The following is an 18,824-nucleotide window of genomic DNA, read 5'->3' as shown; positions in this document are numbered from 1 at the left end:
CTGCATGTGCCCGGCCCGGGCAGCGGAGCGGCTGCTGGCACAAGGAAAGGGTCCCGCTGGCTTTTAAGCATGGGGGAGAGGAATGTGGGCTGCGCAGAGAGGGACAAGAAAATAAAATAGCTGGACGTGTCACACACGACACCTTCAGCCAAGCCATGAGCGGTCTCGCCGCGACGCCGGCGGCACAGCCCACGGCACCAGCAGCTCAGGACACGCCAGTTACGGCTGAGCCACTGGGCAAGGGCACAAACCCTCCCTGCTCAGATCAGCGCGCTCGGACCAGACCAGACCCTGGCAGGCAGACGTGAGCATCATGCCACGCACCCCGGCGGATGACCAGAGATGGAGCAAGCCCCAACCGAGCTCAGGTGATTTTGTTTTTCCTTTTTTTACCCATGAAGGAAGGGGAAACCCGCGCCGCAGCTCAGCTCTCACTGCATCTCGCTCCATCCTGGACACCTCCCGCCATCCAGGGCCGAAAGCACCATGCCGAAGAAGAGCAACACCAGCCACTGCCTCTCCTGCCCAGAGCCACAAACCCCACTGGGCTGGCAGGGCAGCTCAGCCAGGCAGGATTAGGCCCACTGAGCAACCCTCAGGCCATTTCCATCAAATTTTATCACCTTCCCCAAGCACCTGCCCGATGGCATCAGTGCAGAGGCCGCTGCATCCAAGCCCCACGCGCTGCCCCTTGGGCAGCACCCGCCAGGGTTTGTCTCCCCTCCCTCTTTGGGGATGGGGTGTTGGAAACACTCAGCTGCTGTAGGTTGCCATGGCAAACTCAATGTAAAGCTGTCAGGGATGCTGTTTGTGTTGCCAAGTGGGGAGAAAGGAAAAAAGAAAAAAAAAAAAAAAAAAAGGCAAACAAAAAAACCCCCACCAGACACAACCCCCCCAAACTACCATTCCTGGCCTGGGTTTAAGATTTTTCTTTTTGGAAATTAAAACCTGAGCTGCATCCCCAGTGGAGAGCCTATGCTGAGCCCTGGAGCACAGCCACACGGACAGACAGACTCTCCGGACAGACACATGAGCTCCAAAAGCCAAAGTAGCCATTTAAAGCAGAAAAAACGGGCCTGAAGCCCCTTTCACTGCCTGTCACTGGAAACTGTCCTGAGAGAGACCATGCAGCTCTCCCAGCTTCCCCTCCCACTGCACGGACCCCACTGCCGGGAGCCACGGTCCCACGTGGGAGTGATGCCCTAATGGAAGAGGGAACCAAAAAACTGCTGGAGCGGATGCATCTGCCGAGAAAGTCACCAGGAGAGACACGTTAAAGCTCTGCTGCTGGTGGAGGATTTTTTTGGGAGGGGAAGGGACCCGAGTGCGCAGGGGGCTTGCCGGGGAGCAGGAGGGTGTCTGAGCCCCCACCTCTCCCCATGAAGCCGGTGGGGGGGGGGTGTCACAGCACCCAGGGCTCAGGGGCCCCTCCCCTGCACACTCACCAAATTGCAATGCGCAGATGGCAACAGGCATGCTTGCTTGTTCCCAGCAACACCCATAGCAAGCCTGCCCCGCACGCTTAACCCCTCCTGCACCGGGTGGCCGGGGCACCCTGGGGTGGGGGGGGGGGGCACCCAGAGGAGACACCCAGTGAGCTACTGGGCGTTATCACCTCTGTGGGAGAGAGGTGGATGGAAGGAGCTGAGGTGGTGGCAAACCGTGTACTCCAGAGAGCCAGGGCCGATTCCTGAGGGGCACGGGTGCAGCCCGCAGCCCCCGGTACCCCCCCAGGGAGGATTTTCACCCTCAGGACCAAGCGTTTCCCCCAGCGCTCGCTCGCAGCCAAGAAGGGAGGAGGTGCAGGATCCGAACCCCCACCCCGACACCGCGGAGAGGGGCTGTGCCCTGAGCAGGGGAGGGTGGGAGAGGCAAGGGGGGAGAACAAGCCCGAAACACCCCGGCCAGACCTCTCCAGGAGCAAGCTCCACTCACGGCACCCTGCACCAGCACCCGTGCAGTGAGGGAGCAGGATCTGTCCCTCTTCCCCCCGTAACGCCAGCATCCATCTCTCCCTGCTCCTTCCCCCAGGCCCTGGGTGCCCAAACCTACCATCGTCCCCCGCCGGGGCACCCCTGGGCAGGCACCCACAGGACATTACCTCCTCGCCAGCACCTCCTCCCACCACGGCATCCGTTTCCTTCCCCGGAGCTCGCTGCCTCGGGGCAAGCGGCACAGCACCCCAGGGGAGGGGACAGTGGCGTTTCCCTCTGCAGTGGGGTGTCCCCCCCCAGCACCCACCGGTGGGAAACCTCCAGCGACACCCACCCGACAGCTGCCACACCCCAAGGTGCCGCAAATGGGGGCGGGTAAACACGAGAGCCAAAATCCTGGGATGGGGGAGACCCCAATAACTGCAAGACCCTCTCATTTTCCATGCAGTGCGGAAGGGGGAAGAAGCTCCCAGCCTTCATCTTGCAAGAGTGGGGGGACTAAACGTGTCCCCCCAGGGTACTGCAGCTGGGAAAAGAGCCTGCAAAACACCCAGGAAGTGCTGGGGCCTCGCACAGCCCTGGCAGAGCTTGGCGGCGGCAGCAACACCGTGCCAGGGGAAACTGAGTCACAGTGCAGAAGTGGCTTGGGCCAAAGTGCAGGGCTGATGCTGCAGCCCAGGAACACCAACTCCAGTGGAATTTTGCTGCAGGGTCCGAAGGAACTCAGGGCTTCTCCTACACTAACCCACGGGTAGCCCCCACAGCAGCCCCCCCGGGAATGGCAGCATCCCTGGGAGGGGGGAACCGCCACCCCCCCAGGCACAGCGGCAGCTCCGCAACGCAGCGAGTTAAAATTCCCAAACTCCCACGCGGTGCCGACTCCTACGCACCTCACCGTCTGCGAGCTGGGACGCCGGAGGTGACACGAGGGTGGGACACACACACACACACACACACACAGCACCCTGTTACCGTAGGCAACGTAGAACGCTGTCACGCGCGGTCGCTGGCTCAGAGTGACACACATCGTCAGAGGCGCGGGAAGGAGCTGCTGGCCCCGAGATGTCACCAGCCCCAGCTCCCCGCCGGAGCATGAATTGCACCAGCCCACGGACAGCAGAGCCCGTAGTATTTCTCCCACGCGCCTCCGCCGAGGCACACGCTTCCCCGGTGACGGGGTGGGTGCCAAGAGCGCAGCTCTCGCGCGCGCACGGCGACCGCCAGCACACGCGCCCCGGGGCTGCCACGTGCGAGGGCACAAGTCAGGGCTCACATCCCCAAACCAGCTATCACACCCCCCCCACGCACCCCCCCACACCCCTCCGCCGACCCGGGTCGGGTTTTGCACACTCAGCCTCACGCAGGGTGCACCAGCACCCACGTGCCCGTGGACGGGGAGGAAACCAGAGCATCATCCCGCCCCGAGCAGGGACACCGCCACACCATCTTCCTCCTCCTCCTCCTCCTCTTCTGCCACACTGTGGGGACCCAAAGGAAGGACGGCAGCTCAGCCACGCACCCGGGGCCAAGGTTACGAGGAAAGCACAAGCGAAAGGCAGGCAGAGACAACCTTCTCCAAAAGTGCATCTCTCTTTGCAGGCCACTCCGCAGGGAGCAGCTGCCATCAGCCCACTAATTACAGCCGCCGTGGCTCCGTTTTTTGCTATCATTTTGCCTCCTGTTAACGAAGGTAGGAAAACCATTGGGTTTTTTTTTTTTTTGCATGCCCAAGGCAGCAATTAGCTATTGCGAAAGGCAGGGAAGAGGCTGGAGGCAGGAGAGCACCGGGCGCGCTGCGGAGGCGTGGAACAAGCGCCGATGCAGCGATTCGTGACGTGGCTCCCCAAAACCTGCTGCCCCGAGCCCGCTGCTAGCCCAGGGGCCAGGGCAGCCCGTGGCTCCCGCCACCCGAGCCCTGGCATGATGCATCTATGCGCAAAAGCCACCGGCACAGCTGCCAGAGCCTTGGTGCTGAGGGGCTCAGGAATCTGCCCTCGCCCCCGGGCTTCCCCAGCCGAAGGGTGCAGCGGCCCAGGAATTCCAGGGGGGGTGGAAAAAAAAAGAAAAAAGGAGGGAGTCTCCAGGCGAGCTGTCAAGGGGAATGTTTCCATCTAAGGCCTTGGTATTTCTCTCCCGGCGCCTGCACTAAATCACCCCAGCTCCTCTCATTATTCTTTTGTGCTTTACAAGGTAGCACAGCCGGTGGAGGAATGCAGAAGTATGCAGAAAGCAAACCCCAGCCTCTTCTGCACCAGCAAATACCTGCAGTCCTCAAGCCTTCAGCCTTCGGAGCGGCACAGCATCCCCTCCTGCAACCCCTGGGCACCTCGGCGAGGCAGAGGCGCAGAGCCCCCGGGGGCCCGGTGCTGCCAGACCTGGGGGGGGGGCTGCGCTGCACCCCGACATGAGGCTTCATCCACCCCTTCTCCCTCCTGCTCGGCACTGGGAAACAGGTTCCTCCCGTCCCAGTCCGGGAGCACGGCGGGCACTGGGCACCCGCTGCTGGGTGCTAAGGCATCAGCTGGCACACGTTGAGCAACTCTTTACTCCAGCTCTTATTTTTCCCCTCCAGCTGAATCTGTTTTGCAATGCTTTGGTGGGGAGGTGTCCGGAGCAGACAGCTCTCACCAGGCTGCTCCCCATGGCCTCTCCTCCCGCACTTCAGTCCCACCACAGACCCAGTCCTGGGCTTGTCTTTTAGGTTTACAGCCTAGAGCAAATGAGTGAGGCCAAAGCAACGTAGCAAAAGGTTTAGGATTTAGGTGATTTTTTTTTTTTAAAAAAAAAGCTAGCAAACGAGGCTGGGGGCTCTGTCTCTCAAACTCCTCTTGCAACACCACCCAGGTGGCCCCAGAACACAGGTCAAGCAACGGTCACATCCCAGCCCTGCACTCAGACCCACCCGGATCCTCCCAGTTCACAGCACGCCTGCACGCCCGTCGGTCCCAGCACCCCGCTGCAGAAGGGAGATGGCACCCAAGGATCTCATGGGGGGGTGGGGTGGGCAGCTGGGGGTCCCATCCCCAGGCAGACGCTCAGTCCCTGCTCGGCCTCGCCCGGCTCCCACCCAGCACACGGATGCTGGGGCTCTCCCAGCTCCCTGCCGAGCACAGAGGATGGCTGGGACCAGCCTGCCAGGCGGCTGGAGGAGAGGCCACAGGGATGGAATTAAAACTGAGGAAAAAATTAAAACTAAAGCAAGAGAGGGGTGACCAAGAGCACTGCCTTGAGGGACGGGTGCTCTCTGCTCCCGAGACCTCTACGAGCAGTTCCCGGGGCAGAGGCACAGCTGGAGGACACTGGAATTCTGGCAGGAGCTCAGGCAGAGCTGAGCCCAACCCAGTTCACCCACAGCCCTCACTGCCAGCCCAGCAGCGGGTCGCTCGGGGGGGGCGAGGGGAGAGGCAGGGATGCTCCAGGCAGCTCAGCCCGGCCCCAGTGCATTCAGCCATCCCCCCACTGCTCCTGCAGATGCTCATCGGATGGGGCAGCACCGGGTGCAGATTCACTCCGGTGGGAACAGGACTCAACGCCCTGCACATCCCTCCGCCTTATGCAGATGGGGAAACTGAGGCAGCAACACACCTGAGCATAGCATCAGCAGTCTGCCAGCCCCTGAGCAGGGAGAAGACCCCAGCAGTCCTGACTCCCACCTTTCTATATCCTATTCAGGAAGCGGAGGAACAGCTTAGCTTAAAATAAAGTAAAAACCAGCAGGCAAGAACCGACCTACAGAGCTCAAGGGAGTTTCACAAGCAAAACAACACCCAGAGAACAAGAGCGCTATCAGCCAGGACGTACGGGTACAGCTGTGATATTTTTAGCAGTATTACACAGGGACAGGGGATTCCTACCCCGAAGATCCCCCGGGGCTTAAAATAGGTCCCGTCACTTCCTCCCAGCAGCGGCTGGGAGAAGCATCTGCTTCTTCTGAAAGCCAGGAGGAGAGGTTGAGCCTTTGGGTCTTGGGGTGCTGCGAGGCACCCTGAAACCCAGGGAGGCATCTGGGTGAGCGCAGCACTAACCTTCTCTGCCGGAGCACCACAATGAGCTGCTTCCTCCTGCCCTGCTCCATAAAGCAAAAGGCCCGTGCAAAAACCAAAATAGCAGCAATAATTAAAAAAATACCCCTTTCATTCACAGCAAGGGAAACTGAGGCAGGGGAAGCAGAGCTTGTTTGACACCCTGGGGTAAAGCAGTGGCTTGCTGGGTTGCACAGCCTGCCCAGCGAGCAGGGGGTCCCCCAAAGCGGGGATGGGCTGTAGGGGAACCCCAGCAAGTCCAGCCACGCCACAGCAGCTGTGGGACAGCAGGAGGGATAACCCAATGCTCAGATCCTCACCCCGAGGCTGGCAGCAGCCCTGGGGGCAGAAACGTTCCTCCTGCCGCCCTCACCATGCGGACAAGGGTCACAGGATGGGTGCCCCGGGGTCCAGCACCCACAGCTCCCGACGGTCTCTGCTCCAAGTGCTCCCACAAAGTCCCACTCCAGATCACATCCCAGACAGGCGGTGTGCTGGGCCCCAGGTAACTTCTCCAATCCCAGCTAGCAGCTTTCCTTCACGCTGGACCGCACCGGCAGCAAATCCGTATTTTTCCATTTAAAAGTCCAAGCAGAGAGGGCATTTTCCAGGTGAAGGGGAAGAGTAAGCAACAAGGGGAGGGGGGGGACACGGCTGTGAGCCCCTTCCCTGCCCCAAAGGGTTAAAAAATATAGCCAGCAAAAGTGTGTCTGCGATAGGAAAAACACACGCGCTCCCAGGGAGAGCGCGCCGGCTGCTCCCGTTTCCCTTCCCGACATGCCCCGCTCCTGGGAAAGTGTAGGCTGTTTTCCATATATAACTGCAAACTGTTCCATGCAGTAAGAAGTCTAATTAAAGGGAGGGAGGGAGAGCGGGAGAGACGCCGAAGACCGAAAGGCAATATTTATACGAGGGAAGAAAGCTTGCATCCCGGGCACCAAATTAGACCCTTGCAGAGCAAAGCCCGTGATATCATCAGGAGATCAAATCTGGGCAGAGCAGCAGCTTTGCAGAAGAGGCAAATCAGAGCCTGGAAAATATGTACCAATAAATAAGAAGAGAGAGCCAGATGGGCCAGGAGAGCACGGGGAGGAGCAGGGGAAGGAAAAGCTAATCTGAGCCAGTTGCTGGGATAAGGCAGAGTGCCGTGGGAGGATGCACATACAACCCCAGCTCCCCACGAGCCTCCCGGGGTCCCCACTCCCCGTCCCCCACCACACCCCACCAGTTGTGTCCTGAAGCTGGAGAACCAGTTATTTAAGTAAATAGCAGGAATCTGCTTGAAAAATAAATATCAAAGTAAAGCTGCACATGCAGGAAGGGGGCTGGGGGGGATGTGAAGTGCCAGGGAGGGGGAGCAGCGCGCTGGCACGGTGCAGGAACCGGGGAGGGGGGAGAGGCTGCAGGAGAAGGGACACCCAGCCCAGGCACCCACCCACACAAGGGGTGACCCACGCTGCACCCAGTCCTCACCCCACTTCGACACCCCCAGTCCTGGCTCTCCCATCCACACATGGCTGCATCCCACCGCCCCGATGCTTCGGGGGCACCCCCTTCCCTAGTGTCCCCAGCCCAGCCAGGGCAGGAGGGGTGCAGGGGGAGGCACGCCGAGCTGGACGGGGAAAAACACGCACCCGGATCTGCTCTTCAAAGCCTCTTTGTTAGAGCTGCACTTCCCACAAGCGCCAGCCACAGCCCCAAGGTAATCCACAGCCAGCTAACACATTCCCAGCGTCTCGTTAGGTCCTCTGCCTACACTAGGTGTCAATGCATTTTAAAACCGTTAACGTACTTTTAATTAAGTGCCGATATATTTAAAAGTGGCCCTACCTAGGCTGAGCCCTCGCGGAGAGGCTGGCTTACCGCCCGGCCGCGGGGTTTGCTGCATCGCTCGGTGCTGACAGCGCCTTCGCCGACATCCTCACGGGCACTGCGCGCTCCGCTCCCGAGGAGGGTTGGGGACCGTTCCCCTCGGCACCCCAAAACCAGACCCGACCCAGTGACGGAGCCCCGGCGTGCTGGGCACCGCCATTCCCAGCGCTGCCCCGGCCCCACCTCCGCGCACACACACACCCTTGTGCCCCGGGCGCCCAGCACCGTCCTGACCTGCCATCCTGTTTATGCAGCGTCTGGAACCCCACACGCTCCCTCCCCCTGCGCTTCGGGCAACGCCCCAGAGGCTCCCAGCTGCACCAGTAACCCAGAGAAACTGGGATATCCCTTTCCTCAAGCGCCAGCGTGAAGCCACTGGCGAGGCTCTCACCTCCTGCATCCTTCCAGGCGGGATGGTGCCTTCCAGCTCCTCTGCCGCTGACCCACACCCCAGATTTTACCACCACGCATCCTTTATGCCCATAAATCACACCTCACTCTGCTGGGGGAGGGCAGCCTGCAGGCCATCCCCCCTCCAAAAAATACCCCTGCAACGATGCCAAGAGTCCTGAGCTTGCGTTGAGCTCTTCTTCAAGCAGAGGTATGACAAGAGGCAACAGGGACAAGACCACAGAGGGGGGCTCACACAGCCTGGCACCCCCACCACAGCGAGCAATGCCCCCCACTAGCACAGAGCCAGCCCCGAAGCCCTACAGCCTCTGCCCAGCCTCAAAGCAAGAGGAACAAACCAGCCCTGCATGGCCCCGGGGTCACCCAAGGTGACTGCCGGACACCAGCCACTTTGTACTGGTTGGACCTGGAGCTGTGGGAGGCTTTATACAGTCCCTGCCTATCACCGGCATTTATACAGGTGGGTATCTAAGCACCAGCGCTAATCTGGGGATAATAGCAGCTTTAGCAGCAATAGGGCAGAGATTACAACCGCAATCCGGGTGTTAGGGGCGTTTCGTTGGCAGTAAGCAGCACAGCAGGCAGGCAGGCAGAGCAAGACGATCCACGGGGAATAAAGCGAGCGGCCGGCATCTCGACCCGGCTCCTGGCAGCTCCCCAGTGACACCCGAGCCCAGTGCCGGCCGGTACTGGGGTATGGGAGGTGGACACGCTGCCTGCCGTGAGCCTGCTCGCCACCCAGCCGGGAAAAAACAAAACCCATCAAGTGCCCTGGGTTTTGTGAGGACAAGATTCCCCCTTTCCTCCTCCTCCTGCCCCAGGCGTCCTACCCCAGGATCGTTCAGCATGCTGTAATCCCCCCCCCACCCCCAAGGCTCTGGCTTCAGGGCCTGCGGTAGCGGGATCCTTCATCATCCTCTCCCTCAGCCTTCTGCACCATCCTCTGACCCCAGGCAGGGTCAGAACAGGTGGTTTTGCTCTCTGCCTAACAAGGACGGCAGGAATGTAAAAAGCAAGCCTCGCTGCCAGGGGAACCTGCTTGGTTCGGGATCCCCCAGCACCATTTGGGGTCCCCCAGCACCACTTGGGGAGCACCCAGCTCCCATGCAGTCCCTGGAGGGGAGCCAGCCAGCCAGGGTCCTGGGGTAAGGAGGCTGAGATTTGGGTAAGTTCCTCCTCTCTCTGCCTGCTTCTCTGGATCCCTTCTCGGTGATGCTCTGCCCAAACCGATCACCTCGAGCAAGGATGGAACACGGCGAGGTCTCAGGGGCTGAGAAACAGAGGTCGGTCTGCACAGGCAGCTGCGTCCGGGGGAGCGGGAGGAGGAAGGGAGGATCCCTCATTGTCCTTTCCAAAGGGAAAAAGGACAGTCCTCTGAATGGAAGTGCCAGGCAGGGCAGGAAACCCCTCCAGCCTCCTCGCTCCAGGCTGCATCTGCCCACGGAGAGCAGAGGACACCTGCATGCTGCACAAGTCCCCCCCGTGCTGCAGAAGCGCGATCTGCAACGTCTTGCAACGATTTGATGCATTTCACGTTCGACTGCAGGAGTGAGAAGATCCCCTGGCTGCTGCCCTGAAGAGAAACACCCAGATGCTGCGGGGAAGGGAGAGGAGGAAGAAGGGCCATTCCTGCACCGAGCCCCCGGTAAAGGCGGTGCAGGATGACTGAGCTGGTGCTCAGCGCGATGAGACTGGGCGCACGGAAGATGTGCGTGTCCGCAGATGCCAGGGACGGATGGAGAAGAGATGGAAAGAGGGGGAAAACAGCCCCGAGAAGGGAAGCAATGAATGGAAAGAGATGAAAGGCAGTGGGTCAGGAGTTAGCACTACAGAATTTAGCGGCGGATACGGAGCTGGAGAACGTTGCGGAAGGACTCTGGCTCACCAGAGCCTGGCCCGTGGCTGCACCCAGCCCTCGAGCATCCACTGGGTACCAGAGCAGCCTCCTCTCCCTCTCCCCTGGCTGAGCCTCCCCCAAAACAGGCACCTACAGAGCAACATCTCAGCACCCCGACCCACGGCTCCAGCCTCCTCCCTCAGCAGGGAAAGCGGCCGTCTCCTCCGGGAGCCGCGATCGGCTGCATTTGGCACCCAGCACACGCCGAGTAATTCAAGCTGCTCCTGGGAAGAGCAGCCCGTGGATTTAATACTCGGCAGAGCAGACGGGCGTTTGCAAGGCCGGCTCCCAGGGGCGCAGCGTATCCCCGGGGATGCTGAAGCAGGTAGCGGGATGAGGTTTTACAGCTGGTTTTTCCCCCGTGGGAAGGTGAACAGGTCTCGGCTGCTTGCTCTCTCCTTCCCCCAGGAGATCTCCTGCTCATTTGGGAAACACCCGCAGGTGCCCTGCAGCTCCCCGGGGAGGAAACACTGCCCAAACACAGTCAGCTGGTTTAGTCCTTTCCCTTTGTTTTTGGACAGTCCATTTGGGGTCAGCTATAAGAGCAATTCGTCACATGGGAAATAACACCACTTCAGGCCTCCTCCCTCAAATAAACCTCAAAAGACATCATTTAGGCGAGCTTAATTTGGACAACTAAAAATAGCCAGCACTAGTCACACTGGAAAATGCAGGCTGTGGAGCTCCACACTTTCACAGCTCGAGCCAGGACGTAAGGGTTTCTGGCTACGGGAAGGGTCCCCCCCCCAGCTCCACAACCATGTCCCTGCATGATGAGCACAGCCCCGCTCCCACGGGGGAACGGGTGGGCACAGCAGCACCCTTCAGGGACCCATCCCCGGGGCCACCAGCACCCTGCACAGCTGCTCCAATGAAAGTTTTGGGTCCCCACACTTTCCCAAGTAGGATGCGGTGACTCAGAGCCACGTCTGCACCAGGACACCCAGGAAAGATCAGCTGCTCTTTCAGCTCCTCCACAGCCAAGCCCAATTTCTGGACCCGGCTCCCTGCGGCTGATTCACCCCCACTTCCCCAGGCAAACGCAGTCAGGCCTCTCCGCCAGCTCTGCCTGCACACGGGATAAAGCCCCTGCACTGAGTAATGCGTAGAGGCGGGTTGTTATTACAGCTTTCCTCCTGTTCTGGAGCAGCAGGGCCGTCGCAAGCGACGTGACCCTCGTGACACACAATTCAAGCCTTGCTACAGCCTGGCAGCCCATCGCGCCGGCAGCTCGGGCTCCCCCACCGCCAGCCTGGGCATCACCAAACAGCCTCTGGCAGAGCCAAAAATCCAGCCTGCCTTCATTTCCCTGCAATCCCCCTCCTTGCACCCTGCTCCAGTGGCAGGAATAATATTTAACTCAGATTCACGCTGGAACAAGAGCTCCCTCCCAGCCTGGGTTACCCCCAGGCTGTCTCCATCACCGGGGCCATGCCGGATCCCTGCTCCCAGCACGGCCACGTGCCCACGAGAGAGCCCAGTGCTGGCAGAAAACACCTCTGGAGCGGGTGGCACTGGGCTGGGAAGCCCAGGGAAGCTCAGCACCACGCGCTGCCAGCTGCAGCGATATGTCATGGCACGGTTTTGTGTGCAGCCGGCGCCGAGGCGGCTCTCCCAGCACAGGGGACCAGCGGACAGGCTGTACGGGTGCCACGCCGAGCTGGGAGCCGCAAGGAGACAACCTGCCCTGAATTTCACAGCCAGATCGTGCCTAGAACTATCCTCTTCCCCCCAGGGTAAAGCCCGGCTCAGTCTGCACAGCCAACAAGGTGGTGAGGGCTTCAGCCCCTGCAGAAAGGGGATGAAATGGGAAAATGCTTGAGGACCGAGCCGTCCCTTCTTGCTCGTCCTCGTGTCCCTTCGCTGCTTGCAGCAGCGACAGCCTGCAAGATGCAATGAGCAAGAAAGCAGCTTTCCTATCCCTAGTTAAGAAGCATCCATGCAGCCCGAAGATCCGCCTGCAGCAGCCAAGTGCTCGAGTCAACCTGGGGTTACTTTTAAGTAGCTGGTGAGAAGGTGGGAAGAGAGATGAAGAGCCGGAGCGCTGCGATGCCACAGCACTAAGCCACTGGGAGGGCCAAAGCAGAGAGAGACGAAGCATCAGCATTTCCAAGAAGGAACAAAGGGCAAGAAAAGAAAAGCCGAGGGCACGTCATGGGGCTGGCCGGGGCGATTGGCACCTCCCAGGCAAGCAACAGGGTGGAGAAGGGACAGTAAAGCTCTAGCTGCCGCAGCAGGGTCCTTAATTAGCATCTTGGGAAACCGTGCTGAAAATCAGACACCTTCTGTCCGAAATCTGAGCCCAGACCTGAAAATCTGATCACTGGATCCAATGCTCAAAGAGCAAAGGTCACAGCCAAGTCCCAGACAGGCCTTGCAACTGTGGTGCAGGGCTGAGCTCCCCTGTGGTCCCCTGCGGTCCCCTCCAGCCCAGCTTCACCCCCGGCCCCCCCAGAGCAGAGGCAGCCCCGTGAGGGCCAGCAGCTTATTTTTAGCCTGAGGAAGGCAGGAGCCCACAAGCAGCCCTCCTGGCTCTTGCCCTTAGCACGGGGCTCGCTGCTTTTATTGCTGCCACTGCTGAAGCGAGCGCCTCAGGCCTCAGCCCACCCAGCCACCCCCTCCCAGGTTCTGCAGCGCTGGATTCAGCCCCGGCTGGCATCACCGACTGTCCCAATCCCTCCCCCAGCACGAATCCTTCCTCTGCCCAGGGAGGAGGAGGAGGATGCTGGGATCAGCCCAGGAGCCAGCGGCTGCCGCGGCCCCGTGGCAGACGGATCCGGCTTATTTACGGCTCCGTAACGGACCGCGGCGAGTTAGGCAGGGCTGACCTTTCTGTGCCTGAGACAAAGAGGAGATGCCAGCAGCTGCGGCGGTGGAGGAATCGCAGGGTCGGTGGTGCAGAGCCCTCCCCACCAGCCGGGACGGAGCAGGAGACCAGACCCACGCAGGGGGCTGGGGAGCCGGCCGGGGCCACGGGAAGCGAAGCGTGCTGGGATCCCAGCCTGGGAAAAGGAGGGATCGGATTCCTCCCTCCCAGTCCCCGCCGGACAAACTCTTCCGGGTAGGGACTCCTACGCGCTGCACTCTGCCCAGGCACACCAGCAGCTCGCTGCTCCCCGCAGACCCCGGCTGCTTTAACAGGGGGGAAAATACAAGGGTGCTGCATAAAAATAAAAAAAGGGGCGGATGGAGACTTGTCCCCAGCACCCCGGCGGCCGCAGCAGTGCTTGGCTCCTTTGGCTGTCAGCACCTCGGCTCAGCCCAGCTGCCGACTCATCCCTGCCATGGAAGCGTAGAAGCAAAAGTTTCTCCGTCAGCATAAAACACGGACAACTGGCCAAACCTTCAGGCTTGGCTTCTGCCACCCTGGCGAGGAGCCCCCACATTGGGGACCTGCCATGTCCCAGCTCGGGAGCCCACAGTGAGGCGGGGAGGGGGGGGGGGGGTGCAGGGGACCAGCCCACTCCCTGCATTAGGGGACCGGTGTGTCCCCACGGGCTCACCGCAGCCCCTCGTGCTGCTGGGGAGGGGAGGGTTTGCAGAGACCAGCAGCTCTCCTGAGCCAGCCCTTGGCCCTGCCAGCCGGGATGATCCTTCCCATGCCCCTTCCTTTGCTCCGAAGCGAGCCAGCCGCAGGATTTTGGCAGAGGACCGTATGCAGGGCCTGTGTCACAGCTGCACCGTGTCCCCTCCCCAGCCTGGCCCCCCCCTCCCGGTCCGTACAGCGTTTAGGACTGGATGGCACGGTGCAGAAGCACAGACGTCCCAGGGAGCCAGCCCAGGAGCACTTGGCATCCCACCTCACGCCCACGCCAGGGTCCCCACGTCCCTCTCCATCTGCCAGGGCAGCAGCGGCCTGTCCTTGCCCGCGAGAGCTTTGCTTTGCTGCCGAGGTGGTGCGGGCAGAGGGATGCTCCTGGCCAGGACTCTCATGGCCCCGATTCCTGACCCCCCCAGGGGCATGTTGCAGAGCATCAGCTTCCCACGGGTAAATCCAAGATCCCTCCCAGAAGCTCACAAATGCAGGAGAGCACCGAACTCATCTGTTACTCACAGAGAGCTCTCCCAGGATCTAAGTTGCTTAATTAGTGCTTTAAGAGTCACCATCCAGGTGGGTGACACACCAGTGGGTTGTCATGTGCTCTGCATGTCTTAAGCATTTGCTTTCTTCCTTTCTCTATCCAGGGTTAGCTTGCCTTTTTTTTTTTTTTTTTTTCCTTTTTCTAATGAACAAATAGAGGGGCAGGTTTTATAAGTCCATGGAAAGTCTATTATCCCTCTGCATTAAAGCCAAAAGCAACTAATTAAAACATCAAAGTCAGATGTTTCATTAGTTCAGCCTCAGAAAGCACTGGCAAGAGGTGACAGCAAGCGTGGCTCCCATGGCCGGCTGCACCGAGGGACCCCAAGGCTGGACCTGTACCCCGAAACACAGTCCTTGTCCCAGTGGGGAGCTCTGGGCTGGACACCCCTGGGCAGAAGGGGCTGTCACCCGCCTGTCCCTCTCCTCCGGCTGGTCACTGCTCATCGCAAAAGGTCTCTGCATACACCAACTGTGAGAGGAGGGAGGCTGGGAAGGGGTGCACCACCCTCTCCCCAGCAAAGCGGCTTCCCCCAGGAGCATCTCCATCGCCAGCACCACGGGACGGGTCCTTATTCCCTCCCAGGCACAGCACGAGGGCAAGAGGGGCAGGTTCCAACTCCCAGCTCACCCAGACCCATTTACTTCCTCTTCCACACACTGGTTCCCCACTTGTACGATAGGAAGGACATCACCACCTCCATCCATCCAGACCAGGAGGGCTCCAGGCAGCCAACAGACATCAGCCAGCATCCCTCACCCTGCCTGGAGCCGCTCCAAGTCCCCAGCAAGACACGGGAGTTGGGGAACACCGAGGAGGCGGCACCTCTTTACGCCGCAGCGGCCACCTCCCCATCCACTGATCTTCATCCCATTGCCATGGTCACACCGAGCATCGCTGCATCCCTCCCCGGGGCTCCCACTCCACCAGCCCGGTCCCTGCCGCTGCGAGCGCATCTCTTACCCAACTGCACCCAGAATAAAGCGGGGTCCCCACCCCACGGCTCACCCGGGGGTTTAACCCAGGTTTTCCTCCAGCTCTCAGAGAGCAGCAGTGATTTGCCAAGCGCAGCGCAGCCTTCCCCGGCGGGGAGGGGCCCTGGGCAAGGAGGAAGCCAGAGCAGCAGCCAGCCCTTTCCCCAGGCCCTGCTGCGGGGAGCAGCAGCAAAAAGGCATCGGGACAAGTCCCTGCTGCAAGGCTGCTGCTCAGCACCGGGCTCCCCATGTGCCCCAAATCCCCGTGGGCTCCTTCCAGCGCTGCTGCTACAGGCGTGTGCGACCACTGCAGGCAAGCTCCGCTCGTGGCCTAGCAGGGTGTGGGGGGAAGAAAAATAAGAAAAAGCAAAAGAAATAAAAAAAAGAAATAAAACAAACAAACAAAACAACCCAAGAAAGGAGCAGGGAGTGTGAAGGGAACCCGCAGCCCCCGTGAGGTGCAGGCAGGGAAGGAGCAGGCTCGTCTCCCAGTGCAAGGCAGCCAGGGAAGGCCTTGGGGAAGAGGGGGAACTCCAGGCACAGCTCCACCCCGGCGTTTTCTACTGCAAAACAATAGCGGAGAGGAGCAGCAGTCCCTCCCTGCTCTTACTCACCCTGCCCAAGGACCTGTGCCACCCTACGGCTCAACCCTCCCTGCCCCATCCTCTGCCCCGGGGGCTCCAGCACAGCAGGTCTGGCTCCTGGGGCACAAGGACTCGCTGACATTAACGGCAAGAGATCCTCCACATGCACCGGGAATTCCCTCCATCACCATCACAACCGAAAAAAAAAAAAAAAAAAAAATAAAAACAACAAACCCAAAAAACCACCCCACCACCTAGCAACACCCTTCACCCTCTCAAGCCTCTACCTGCAGCGCTTGCACCACCTCCCCAGCACCAGCCAGCTCCTGTCCCGCAGAGAAAGAGCCAGGGCTTTGCAGAGGTCCCCGTGTGTCCCCTTGCACGAGGCTGCTCCCAGGGCAGCACCCACGGGTCCGCTGCCGGCGAGGGTGGGACAGGGATGGAGCCTGCACCCCGAGGGCTTGGGTAGATGGAGGTAGGGGGAAGCCCTGCCCCGCTGCACTGGGAGCTTCCCAGCTCCGCTCGTCCCAGCGTGGGCACCCACTCCACAGTCCCACAGTCCCAGTACAGCACCCGCCTCGACGGGAGGCAGAAACCCCACATATCCCAGTCCACCGCCCCAAACAGGCTTTGAGGTATCAAAGGGCGCGTCGGTTTTGGGAGGCCTCCAAGACCACTCCAGCTCCCTCCGTGCAGGCTGGGAGAGCCCCCCCCCCCTTCCCCGAGAGGGCACCTTGCAGCCCCCCCTTGAGCCCACCCCCTCCGAGCCCAGGCCATCCCGAGGGGACGGGTGGGATTTCCCGGGGAGGGTCACCCGAGGGGGCAGCCCGGAGGACACGGGTGGAGCCGGGAAGGGAACCCCACGCCGTTGCGGGGTGGGGCTGGAGGAGCGCGGGGGCGTCAGCTTCTCTTGCTCATGATTAAATAATTTAGGTGCGTTTCAGTGCTCAAGGAAGCGAAAGATTGAGGGCACTGTCTGGAGCCAGACGGAGCGCAGGCAGCCGGCACAAACCAGGCAACAGCAGAAGCATCGTGCCCATTTGGGGGGCGGGGGGGTGGGTACAGAATGGTGCCCCCCCAGCCCCAGGACAGCTCCGGACACCCCGTGGGTAGCTCTGAGCACTCACCTCCACCCCGGCTCGCTGTCCCTGGGTCCCCACCGAGCTGCCAGTCCACGGCTGCCCGTCCACGGGCAGAAACAGGCTGCACTGGTTTGAGCTTTGCAATCCAAACCCCCACCCAACCTCAGGTCTCCAGAGATAAGAGCACAATAACCTATTGTCCCTCCTCCACTCCCTCCCCTCTCAGGATCTCGACTTGCCTCCGGCAAACCAGGGAGGGACCACCCAGCTCCACACCCCCCCACCCCCGGGGGCTCGCCTGGACCCCACGAGGGGCACGACCCCGGCCCCTGCCCGCGGATGCTCGGAAGCTCCGGGGCCAGGGTGCAGGCAGGGCTGGGATGCAGGCAGGGCGCTGAAGGCAAAGGCAGGAGGCGGAAGAGGCTCCTGCCTGCTGGCCATGTGGGCCAGAGCCTGGCTGGGTTTCTTATTTTTTTTAATTTTTTTTTTTTTTTTTTTGTCCCCTCCCCTACTCCTCCTGTTTTCTGCTGTGGATTTGATCAGCTGGATTGGTGCAGGCAGGAAGGGGAACGTGGGCAAACACCAGGCAGCCTTCCCCCCACACACACACACACCCCCCCACACCCACCCACACCCCCGGGCTCGGCGATCCCACCTTCCATCCCGCCCCACGCACACCCTGCTCGCGTTACCCCCACTCCAGAGGCACCTCGGCCGGCTGCGGGCGGGGAGCAGCACCCCTCCTGTCCCACGGATGGGGAAAACCACCCACGCAGCACCTTCCCCGCTCTGTCCTTGGGCTGCCGCAAGGCGCTTCCCCCCCCCGCCCCCCCCCCCCCCGCCTGCGCTGCCTCTGCCCTTCCCTCCGGCACCAGTGCCAAGCTGCAGCGTGGCCTGGGATGGATGGAGGCATCGGCCAGACCGAGCCCCACTCGCGGCGATCACATCCAGCCCCCCCCTCCCTTCCTCATCCTCCCTGCAGTGTCACAACACGCTGCCCTCCAACAACACGCGCGACCGGGAGCCCCACGCCCACACACACCCCCCCCCCCCCCCTCAAGGGCAGGCAACAAGTTGCAGGATACGATCGGAGCGGGTTCCCACCCACCACAGATGCCGGCAGGAGGGGGGGGGGGGAGGCGAGCTCCACGCCTCGCAAACCCCCACGCAGAAAAGCGGAGAAACCGTGGGCATCCCCCCACCCCAACCCGCCCACCTCTGGCTCCGCGACTGGGCAACCCCGGGGTGGGGTGGGAGGGGGGGACACACCGTGACAAGAAGCGCCCCCCCCCCCCCCCCGCCCCATCCCACCTGCTGCACCTGGGTGCAGCACCCCAGTACACACAGCGCTGCACAGTGGGAGAAACTGGAGTGGGCGAAAGCACCGCTCCCACCCGCTCAAGCCCCCCGCCGCGGGTGGGGCGGTGGGAGCGCGGTGCTTCCACCCACCCGTCCTCCCCCCCCAGCACCGAAAAAACAAACACCGAGAAGCACCCACGGGACCCACACACACAGAGCCCCCACTCACGCCCGTTTCCCTCCCCCCCCCCCCCCCCGCACTCACCGTCTCAGCCCCCACGGCGCCCGGCTGGCGGCAGAGCCCCCGCGGCTGGCCATGGGATGGGGATGGGGGGGTAAAAGGAGGGGGGGGGAGGTGGGGGGGGGGGGAGGACGGCGGTGGAAGAGCGGTCCCGGAGCTAACGGGAGAAAATGCTTGTCATGGCAACCCGTGCCGAGCCGAGCCGAGCCGAGGAGGGCTCGCCCCAGCCCGCCGGGGGAGGGGCTCTCTTAAGGTGGCGGCCCGCCCCGTCGGCTGCTTAAGGGGGACGGGAGGGGTTCGTACCCCCCTCCCCGGGCAGCACCGGGGGGTGCACCCCCAGGCAGTACGGGGATCCCCAGCGCAGGGCGGTGCGTGCACCCCCAGGCAGTGTGGGGACACCCTCACCCCCGCCCCGACCACCTCCCC

General features: G+C 61.6%; 1 protein-coding gene across 8 annotated transcripts in view; it reads right to left on the bottom strand.

Annotated features, from left to right (window-relative positions):
- Positions 1-18,590, bottom strand: part of ATP2B4 (ATPase plasma membrane Ca2+ transporting 4) — a 52,992-nt gene extending 34,402 nt beyond the window's left edge. For 4 of the 8 annotated variants that reach the window (XM_042800278.1, XM_042800280.1, XM_042800275.1 and 1 more), the window contains exon 1: positions 18,423-18,590. The gene's annotated coding sequence lies outside the window, so the exon portion shown is untranslated. Of the gene's footprint in view, positions 1-7,786; positions 7,887-12,964; positions 12,986-16,903; positions 17,003-17,567; positions 17,592-18,422 lie in introns of those variants that run through there. The other 4 variants (XM_042800277.1, XM_042800276.1, XM_033009480.2 and 1 more) reach the window with 4 other exon arrangements.
- Positions 18,591-18,824: the final 234 nt, after the last annotated feature.

Source organism: Tyto alba, unplaced genomic scaffold (assembly GCF_018691265.1).
Source record: "Tyto alba isolate M040663 unplaced genomic scaffold, T.alba_DEE_v4.0 Super-Scaffold_30, whole genome shotgun sequence".
Lineage (NCBI taxonomy): Eukaryota > Metazoa > Chordata > Aves > Strigiformes > Tytonidae > Tyto > Tyto alba.
The sequence above is the reverse complement of the archived record's forward strand: the minus strand, read 5'-3'. Positions and strand labels throughout refer to the sequence as shown.